Genomic DNA, 9,390 nt, shown 5'->3' on the forward strand with positions numbered 1-9,390 from the left:
TTCATCGGCTAATTATTTCAAGCGATAAAAGCGATCCTTTTTTCAATTTATTCATTTTTCACGAAATAAATAAAATCTTAAAATGAGTTAAAATGTGTGAGTCGAAAGATTTAGAATAAACAAAAAACCAAAAACGTCGTTTCAAAATGAAGTTGAAGTCTCAATAGGACATATACAAGATATATTTGGTGCTAAGCTGGTGTATATTCGGAATAATAAAATAACCTTTTTTGTAAATACTTGCACGGATCACAACTTATCTGATGGTGACATTGAGCTTATCGCAAATGATGAAAAGCCACTTAATTTGCAAATATGTATACAACACTGTCACGTCCGATGGTAGAAGTTCCACTTTTATAAAGGGAGGATTCTCTTAAGATGTATGGCTCCTTTGATATGTAGTCCAAATCAGGCTTCCACATTGATTGATGGTGGAGAGTTTCTTTTAGCACGATGTAGGAAAAAGATAACGTTTTGAAATTCCGAAAACATTTAAGAGGCACGATGTGCGTGACCACTCTATCCTGTATATAAATCATATCACGTGTCATGTCGACATATCGTTATCAAATCAATTATATTTCTTTAGATTTTATGATTCAAAAATATTGAATGGTCATCGAAATACAAGTTAGGTAGATCCGTCGTGGATGTAATCATGTCAAGTGTCCCCTATCTTGGCGAAGTGAAGTCTCCATATTGACTAAGGGACCCAAGAACTTTCTTCTTTCTTATGTTGATTTGCTTCAAGAGAAAATACCCTATAGAATGATATCCCAAACAAAGGAATGTCGTAACTTGGTTATAGCTGTATTTAATTTTTTAAAAACCCTTTGCAACCCATCCAGTGAAAGTCTGATATGAAATATTTAGTTGCAAGAGGCGAAATTATTCGATTAGTTCTAAACTTATTAAAACTTTCCAATTTTACCAATTGGATTCTAAACCTTTGCGCGGTATTGCAATATAATCTATTCGAGATGACCGGTGATGATTGGATCGCCACATTAGCACTTTTCTGGCGAAAATTGGCTGAAAGGACTATATTGAAATTTTGCACAAAAGGTCTAGGACTCAATTGACAAATGAGAAAATTTAATATTAAATCGACATCCATACAATAGGCTTAAAACCTATTTGGTTGGGACTTGGTCAGCAGACCTTAGTCGCAGCAACATTAGGATGGTATCTACCTTTGAGGCAAAACCATGTGCGCTGCCCGAAAGACTGAATCTAACTAACTAAAGAGCGGAAAATAGGATGGCTTCCGATTGCAATGGATCAATGGCGATTTACATCATTCCTCCTCTAGTTCATCGCGCGCTGCTATGACATTCTCAGTTAATGTGTAATGTCGTTTGTTAACTTTTAATTTATTCAATGCGGTTCCCGAGCTTTTGATACGTGTTTAATCCAGTTTCCGGATTATATTAAAGTGATTTAATGGAAGTACGACATTAAATTTTTTCATATAGTTCAGAAATTAACTTGAACATGTATCAAAAGTTCGAAGATTATATTACGTATTAAATCAAATTTCAAGATTTATTTATGTCGTTATTTTTTTTAAAGTGTTTCAAAATGGTGGGGGGCGCCTACACGTCTCAATCAATTCGATCACGTGAGGAGAAACTTTTGTAGACGGCAATAACTCGCGATGCCCCCCTCCCCCCATTGGCCCCCCACATCAAATTGACCTGAACTTCAGCAGATACAGCGCAAGATCAGGCGAGGTAAGAATCGGAATGTGGGCCGTCGTCAGGTACGCACGACACCTGGCGGAGAGCCACCACTGCGGTGGGGGGAAGTCCCACGTGCTGGTACGCTCTGCATCACGTGGCCGGAGATGACGGAGATTCTATCTAAATGTCCCACGTGCTGGTAGGCTCTTAAGGACAGACATGGCAGCAGTAGCACTCGTCTCGGGTCTCTCTCTCCCTTCTCTCAGTGTGGATTTCTCTCTCAGTGTGGGTGGGTGGGTGGAGCCTGTCAAATCCTTATCCATTCTCTCTCCTTTGTCTCTCCTCTCCACCCTTTTTCCATGTAATAAAAGCCACGAGGGGAGGCCTTCCGTTAACCAATGAAAACGCCATGGCTTCTCCTCCTCCTCCTCCTCCTCCTCCTCTATGTCTGATGAGAGCATGAAAGAGGAGAGCCTAAAGAGAGAGAAGGAGTGAGTTTTGGAGCAGAAGGGTTTCGTCAAGGTGTAGCCTTTGTCTGCATTTGCACCTGCACCTTAAATTTGCTCTCGGTTCTCTACTGCGTATGTCTCTGTGCCCGAGATTTGCCAGAGCTACATCTCTCGAGGGGATAAAAAGAGGGCTGTTCAAAACGTGTTTTCGAATTGGTATTTCCCTCAAAACCCAGAAAGTGAAAGAAGAGAGAAGCGCAGATGAAGAAGCAGAGCGCTTGAAAGGTGCAGGTGTAGGTGCAGATGAATGCCATTTTGACTTCTCGGTGATCAGTGTCGATATGAGGTGGTGTCTTTCCTCCATGATGGCCAGATCTCACAGGCATCATGGTAAATACTCTTCCCTTTTTGGGGTTTCTTGAGGCCCTTATATGGTGATTTAATCGATTATCTTCACAAGCATGGAGATTTTTTTGGGGGGGTTTCCTTGGGCTTTTTTGCTTTTTCTTGTTCAGCGAATTGGGACATTTTAAACGGCAGTGAAGTGCGGGATCAGCAAATCGCAGAAAACGCTAATTATACAGTCGACTGCAGCTCTTAATATGAGGTGGGAACATAGGCCAACAGCTCATGGCGTGGGCTTTCTCACTAGCTTCTTTAAGTTGGATCTAGGGTTTCCCCAATGCTTGTGCACTGTAGCCTCGATATTCTGTGAAATTACTCATTAGTTCTAGGGATTCAAATGAACAACTGATCCTCGATTGTGTGTCTTTCTACCACTATCATATGTTATGCTTCATATGGATGGCTTTTGTTTGTGCTTCAGCACATGGCACGACGAATTAGTTGTGATGGTTATTTTTTTTCCCAATTTGACATGTTGCATTTACATATTGTACATATATCTGGGCTCATATTGATATGATCAAAGTATTTTCAGGAGACGAGATCAATTAAGTTGTGCAAGACTTTGGTACGGTTGTCCCGCAGCCGCTTTAACCGTAACAAGGGGTTATGTAAAAAGGGGTGCTGCAGCTTTTAAAAGTATACGGTAAACACTTCAATGGTCAAGCACCTCTGAAGCTGCAACATGTTCTAGGAAACCACCTCGCCCAATTTTAAGTTGCTATAGCTTTAAAACATGAGTTACTAAACATATAATCACATCACTTCACAGTACATTGGAACACAATACAACATAGCCACAGTGGGCTTCATATGTTAAATTGACCCTGTTTCGGTACGTCAAAAAGTATACTTTAAGTTCATTTCGAAATATAAATCGATGAGGATGTCGCTGTACATCTTATACATGTGGCCGTAAATATGATAAGATATAAAGTACAAACCGTGTCCTTATCTTAATAGTGAGACCTTTTGGATTTCTTTGAAAGGGTACGAGAGAAACAAAGGAAAAGGTCAATTTTATCATAATTTCCCGTTTTATGTACTAAATTTTAACCTTCTTTATTGTAATGGATTTCAACCATTCTTCACTGACACATCACCGGTTCACTTGCTTTTGAGTCCCGTCGTGTCCATCAGCGGCCTTAGATATAAAGTACAAATAACGTCATTTTCTAAAGCTTTTTTTTTTTTGGGTCTGACATTTTCTAAAGCTTAATAGCTTAAGATTTGAGTGGAAATCTTTATGGTATTATCCATCCACTTGCTTTTCCTTGTTCTGGCAGAGTATACAGGTAGAGGATGCACTCGTATCTAAGGCTGACCTTCGCCATTTGTGAAGGTAAGTTTCATGCACAAAATTTTGTTCATTAATTATGGGAATTTTTTAGAAGGCCTTTGTACATTATAACTTACGGAATTAGTCCCAAAGGTTTCACTCCCTTCTCGAGACCAGGTTATATCAGTATCAATATGAAGATTAAAACTGTGCCATCTAGAATATTGGAATGCTAGGGTTCATTCACAGAATGGGTTGCATCAAGTGATCACAAGTTCTTTTAGGTGTTTGAATATATCCGATAGCTTATTTGAATATCCACTCAAAATTTATGCTAAACGGTTTTACAGAATTTTGCAAATGAATCTATATCTAGCAGTATATTCTGAAATGTAAAGCAACTAAATGTTTTGGAACAATACAGATTGACACGGTTGGAACTTTGGACGGGGTTGATAGCAACAAAGTTGGTATTGACATCAGTCGCATTGAGTCAAATGTTGATCATGTATTACTGCTTTTTTACAATGGCACATGGCAATATTAGTTGTTTGCTGTACTATAGTTAGGTGTTCCAAGAACTATACAACTTCTTATGTCATCAAATAATCAAGCGACTATTAAATTAGAGATCTCAGATGCAATAATATAAGCAATCAGTAATGGTATAAGAAATCGGCAACATTGTATCATTTTCCTTATAGGATCTTTATAAGATGATAGTTGAAAACTTCATCGTGATAGACATGGGTTCTTATAAACTTAATTCTCAATCAAAAGAAGTAGATGATTCTGCTAACTACTTTCTGTGCCTGTACTTTGTCTATTGTCATGACAAAATCTTTCAAATTTAAAAGTTTTCTGTCTGGATGTTCAACTAATTCTTTAGGCTTCAAACTATATGGCTTTCGTACGATTTTGGTCTTTACTCTCCATTGCTGTCCATTTGGATTCCAATTCTAATAGCCGAAGCATAGTATGATAACACAAATGACGCAAACAAATTATAACAAGTATAAAAAAGCACAAACTTCTTATGATCTGAAGCATCTTAACTTTTGTTGATTGGTTTCAGTATATGAGGAGCAGATCAGAAAATAAGCAGCAAATAAAAAGACCTTGATTTTGACTCGTTTGGCTTTGTCATGATCAGTTGAGTGTTGATAACTACGCGATTGAACACCTAACTTCAGCTTGAGTATATCGATGCTTTTCCAGAAAGTTTCCGTGTGACTCTTATCCCAGATTAAAAGGTTGTCTAGTTATCCCATTTTCGTAGAACTGATCAATTTCTATGTGAAGGATTTTAAACAATGATAATTTTGGGATCTGGCTTTAATTCACCCCCCTTTTTTTTTGCATTTTAACATCTTTTCATTTCATATATGATCGGTCGGAGGCAGGAGAATCATATCCGAAAGAATTGTTGTTGGTTATTCCACAATCTCTGTCCTTTAATATAAGCATATGATATCAAATTGTATGTTTCGATTGCAGGAAGTAGAATTTAAATCGAAACGAGGACCCCTCTTTTTTTTTTGCCTTATCACTATCACTGTAGCATACCTCCACAATATTTACTTGTATTGAATCTTGGTTGTCTCGATCCGACTTCAAGTAAACATCTAGCCTGCTTTGTTGCTGTTTGTCGGGTACTATTGTACAAGACTTCAATTCTGTCTAAATCTTTTTAGTGCTGATAGGAGGAAAAGGTAATCTGGTCCGTGTCCTTAATGGAACATGTATTCGAAAGAAGGATGTTCAATGACTGCAGATTCCGAGTAGTTATCCTCTTATGGTGTTCGAGCGAAAACTAATAAGTATGTACCCAATTTTATCAAAACCTGGACTAGGACATCATCTGGGCCAGCAAGTTTTACGATCTCAGCACTGTTGTTGGGGTGCGTTTGGTTCAGTATTTTCAAGGTGCTTTTGGTCTCGAAAGCCCCTTGGGGAAATGTTGAGGCGTTTGCTGATCATTTTCAATGAGTTTTCGTCCGAAAGCTAGCATTGGGAATGCTGAAAGCCCAAGGCTGATCCAGACTAGCTTTGAGCATTGGCCTAATGCTAAAATTAATTTTTTTTCTTCCCAAACTACCTTCACTAATTCCTCAATATTTCAATTTTGCCCCTCATGATTGTTTATCTTCCTTTGGGCTGAGGGTGGCTGGTTAGAGCCGCCCGAGGCCGGATCGGACGGCGAAGCGCCGGCGAGGTTGCCCATCCCTGGCGATGGTCATTTGGGGTCGCGTGACCTTAGGCCTTTGCCAGGCGACGTGATGGGCTATGGCCACCAGCGAGCCAGATCTAGCGCCGACGGCCGTCGCCCAAGGTTGGGCCGCCCAAGGTCGGGCGACCCTCAGCGAGGGCCGCGTGACCTCAGGTGACGGCTGCCTGAGGTCGTGCAACCCTCGCCGGGGGTCGCCCGACCTTGGGTGACGGCCATCGACGCCAGATCTGGCTCGCCGGCGACTGTAGCTCATCGCCGGCTCTGGTGAAGGGTAAGCTTTTTAAAAAAAATAAAAAATCTCAAAGCCCTTTGCAAAATAATATTTATCAAACATTACTTGGGTCAAAGTAGCTTCACAAAGGATTTTTTACCAAATGTAATTTGCATTTTCTCAAGAGGCTTTAACTAAATGCACCCTTAGTCACAGACAAGACATTCGACGAAAAGTTCCTGCAGTTGTGGGTGTGCAATTGTTCTACTAAAGCAAAACCTAGGTAGCTTTGAATCTTGCCGATCTTTAAGGATGCATGTTGTAGGACAGAGTTATTGGCCATACAACAGGCACGGCATGTTTGCCCACGATGGTCAATTAGTGCGCACATGATAACTATTTTGTTTCTGTCCAGAACTAGTTTTCTGTTCCCGGGAAAAAGTTTGGAACAGAAACCCGTTTGGTAACGCAATTCTATTTTTCTATTTTTGGAACAACTTTTTGTTCTAGAACTGATTTTGGATAAAAAATCAGAACAAAAAAAAGGTTTTCTATTTTTGGACAAGAAATGAAAACCATTTCTAAAAGAACCTGTCTTCTCTCTCCAAAACACATCTCTTTCTAAATTGGACCTCGATCTGACCTAGTCAGATCGATCCGAACCGGTTCGGTCCGGTTCATTCCCGGCGGGAAAATAAAAAAAATTCAAAAAAAAATTAGAAAAATCATAAAAAATTAGAAAATTCAGAAAAAAACAAAAAATTCGGAAAATTAGGAAAATTCCTAAAAATCTCAAATTTTTTTCTTCAGAAAATCCATAAAAATTGAAAAATTCATAAAAATTTCCAGAAGATAAAAAAGTCAGATTTCGGGAAAATAGGAAATTTAGTGAATTTTTTCAAAAAAAATCAAAAAATCGAAAAATAAAAAATTTCAAAATTTCAAAGAATGACTTAGAATGCCTGTGACCACCCACTTTGAGTGAAATTTAAATTTTTTTAGGTGCCCAAATGATATTTTTGAAGACTCCTTTGTTTAGGGATTTAAAAGGGGTTTTAACCTCTACAAAACCCTAAAAGGGGTTTAACCCCCAAAAGGGGTCTTTACCCCTAAAAAACTACACAATCCTTTGAATGAATTAGGGTTTTACTAGGGTTTGGGTGTTTTGATTGATTTTCATTTTATAGACCATTTCTAAAAAAATGGATTTCTGTTCTGGGAAACAGAAATTTGTGTTGTTATCAAACGGATTTATGTTCCGGAAAATAGAAATTTTATGCTGTTATCAAACGAGTTTCTGTTCCAGAAATAAAAATTTTTGGTCGTTATTAAACGGGTTTTTTTCTTCAGAAACTCGTCCTAGGAACATAAATAGAAAAATTTATTTCTATTCTAGGAATTGTTTCTGGAACAGAATGGTTATCATTCGTGCCTTTATATGCGAAATATGCCGTTACTTTTGCAAGTCCATCTGCCACCTTGGATTTGAATATGAGCATGATTCCTAAGAAATGGCCTTCTTGGGCGTGATTTCCAGTGCTTGTTCTTGATGTCTAAATTCTACTGACTAGTTCATGTGCCTTCTGTTCCATTGTCTTCTGAGTTTAACGCTGACATGTTTGTTCTCTCACACACAATGCTTGTCCACTGAAGCAAAAAAGGTGAGATTGATTAATCATGTTATAACTCCTGCAGATATATCGTGTTTCACAAGTTCTACGGAATATCGGGCATAGAGTGGCTACATGCTTCTCAACACTATAGCGGTGAACCAGTCCGCCGTGCCAGATCGCAGTGCAGTGATTTACTTGTTTCTGCAGTTCGGAAAAAGAGCAATGCTATCGTTATAATTTTGCAGATGGATCTTCTTTTCACATATATGTAACATTTTTCGGGGAATCATTAGAGAGATTCGGGATAAGGGGAAGAATCTACTAAGAGTAATCTTAGAGAAATGATGTTTGTTACTTAGGACGATTTTGGATTGTGTTATAATAAATATTCTGGAACAGCACAATTGATGTCTTGCGCTGGGAAATTATGTCCTTTTTTCCCGGCCATCAAGTATTTGCATTTACGAATTTGATATTGGATGGGTAAATTTGCCATCTATTAAATAAGTGGAAAGTAAAGTTTCCACTAATTAGTCTCCCTCTCCCTCCCTCTCCCCTCTATTTTTCTCTTAGAGTTTCGGCCTTTCTTCGTCCCTTCAACTTCTCGAGGGGAGGATTTGACCTAAATCTCTCCCTCCCTCCCTACTTGCTTTTCCTTTTATTTTTGCCTGTTGCTTTGCTTACTTTCCTGATGTAGCTTTAGATATGGGAGTTTTGCTCTCCCAACTCAGATCTAGGAGCTTTTTTCTCCGATCTAATTCTAGATTTAGGAGTTTTAATGAATAACTACTCAATCTCTAGTTTCAATGGTGTTCACGGTAGTTTCGGTGTCAAATCTGTGTTCGTTCAACTTGTTTTTGTTAAAAATTTTGGCGTCTCGCACTTGCTAAAGAGCTTGCTCTCCAAGTGTCAGATCTGAGCTTGTTCAACATATTTATATTGTCTTCATATGGTGATGGTGTTGGGGATGCCGAATCTACGCGCACATCGCCGGAAGGCAAAGCTGAAACTATATATAGAGATTTCGGCGTGTGCTCATCACTAATGATGGTGTGCGATTTGGTGATCGGCCATCGAAAGTTTCGCTTGGATGCAGTCACAAATTTGTTCTTAAAGGATGAGCATGTGATTATTTCTGTCAACTATATTATGATGATACAACTTAATTTCTAAGTTTTGATTTGTTTTAGAGTTCTACGAGCTTACCTTGTTATGGTGACTTAAGAAATTTCATATGGATCCTTTCATGTATCATTTTGGCAGTAAATGGAAATTTCTTTTGAACCCAAAAAATTAAAAAAGTGGAAAGTATAGGAAATGTGACCAGCGCAGCTACCCTTCTTGTGGTTACTACAAGAGTCCTACACTCACTACGGAATGTTTGGTTCAAGTTATACTTACTCTGCACCACTGATAGGTATAGAAATTGTAGCCACAGCTCCACCTTCGTGCCTAAACCTAATTCATCCTTAAACTTTTTAATTTTGCTAATTTAGTCTCAAACCTTTCAACGATTTG

The 9,390-nt window shown here is 38.7% G+C and overlaps 1 long non-coding RNA gene across 1 annotated transcript; it reads left to right on the forward strand.

Moving 5' to 3' along the window:
* The first annotated feature begins 2,403 nt into the window (after nucleotides 1–2,403).
* Nucleotides 2,404–5,458, forward strand: LOC115676703 (uncharacterized). The gene is made up of 2 exons (XR_008816931.1): nucleotides 2,404–3,185; nucleotides 3,826–5,458. It is a non-coding gene; the product is annotated as an uncharacterized LOC115676703 (long non-coding RNA).
* Nucleotides 5,459–9,390: the final 3,932 nt, after the last annotated feature.

Source organism: Syzygium oleosum, unplaced genomic scaffold (assembly GCF_021117445.2).
Source record: "Syzygium oleosum isolate NSW1041296 unplaced genomic scaffold, Sole_v2.1 Sole_v2.07, whole genome shotgun sequence".
Lineage (NCBI taxonomy): Eukaryota > Viridiplantae > Streptophyta > Magnoliopsida > Myrtales > Myrtaceae > Syzygium > Syzygium oleosum.